Below are 1522 nucleotides of genomic sequence, written 5' to 3' on the forward strand. Positions count from 1 at the left end.
CTTACTAGGATTCCATATGACTTGTTTAGAGTCTCTTAATATCCTAGGAGGACTCATGGTGTGGCACTGTAGGATCAGCACTGGACTGTGAACCACAAGGTAGGTGGTCAAAACATACCAGCTATTTCTCAGAAACCCTATACAGGATGACTATGAGTTGGAACCAACTCAATGGAACTTAACAGTAAAAACAACAATATCCTAGGTAAAAAAAGCATTTTACCTCTCATATGTCATCCTCAAATCAGACTTTTTAGTTATATTTATAAATGATATATGTATGTGTGCATATTTGTGCTCTTGTATGTAAAAATATATTCAATGTATCTCTTTTTGCATTATAATGTAAAATCCATGAGAGAAAACAGATTATATTTTTCAGTGACTGTTGCAGACAAAGTACTAAGAAATCTCCCTGTAAAATGATACCACTTCATTTTCATGCTCTTGTGATAAATACTTTCCTCAAATGAGAATAGTATTTCATGACTTGCTTCTAATTAGTAAAAATACAAAAATAATGGGATCTTATTTCTGAAAGTAAATTATAAAATACTGTGACTTCCATATTCTTAATATTGTCACACTTATATGGGTGTTTCCTCTTTCTCTCTCTTATCCCATGTACTTGTTCTGATGAAGCAAGTTGGAGAGTACCATGTATTTCCAATAAGGCATTGAAATCTGTAGTTCAACAACTTTCAGAAACCTAATTCTAATAATGTAAAAGATCTTAGAAGTGGATCCTAAATAAGTTGAACCTTAAGAGGACACCAATGCTGTGGTGGTTATGTGGATTACAGCTTTGTGGGAGACCATGAAGGAAATAATTTTGTTAAATCATGCATAGTGTCTTCACCTATGGACACTATAAAATATTAAATGTTTTATGTCATTCAATTTTTAGATAATTTGTTACCTAGAATCAAGTCATTTCTGACTCATAGTAACCCTACGTACAACAGAATGAAACATGACCCCATCCTGTACCATCTTCTTAAATGTTATGTTTGAGCTCATTGTTGTAGCCACTGTGTCAATCCATCTTATTGAATGTTTTACTTTTTCTCTATCTACATCATTCTACATGATATTCTCCAGAACTGGTTTCTCCTGATAACTTGTCCAAAGTAAATGAGATGAAATCTCACTATTCTTGTTTCTAAGGAGTATTCTTTCTCAACATCTTCCAAGACAAATAACTTCATTCTTCCAGAATTGATTATATAGTAAATATTCTTCACCAATACCATAACATTGAGAACAGATAATTAATTTTTATTCTCCAACTCTGGTGTGACACTGTGGGCTAATGCGTCAGACTGCAAAGTCGTTTGAACTGCAAGGTCGGTGGTTCAAGCTCACCAGCTATTCCTTGGAAACCCTCTACAGGGTCGCTGTGGGTTGGAATCAATTTGACAGCGTTTAACAACAACAACAACAACAAAAACATAGAGGAGGCACCCAATAATATTTGATCAATTGTTGCTTTTGTTAGGTACCATTGCATTGGTACCAACTC

Source organism: Chrysochloris asiatica, unplaced genomic scaffold (genome assembly GCF_000296735.1).
Source record: "Chrysochloris asiatica unplaced genomic scaffold, ChrAsi1.0 scaffold00570, whole genome shotgun sequence".
NCBI classification, from domain to species: domain Eukaryota; kingdom Metazoa; phylum Chordata; class Mammalia; order Afrosoricida; family Chrysochloridae; genus Chrysochloris; species Chrysochloris asiatica.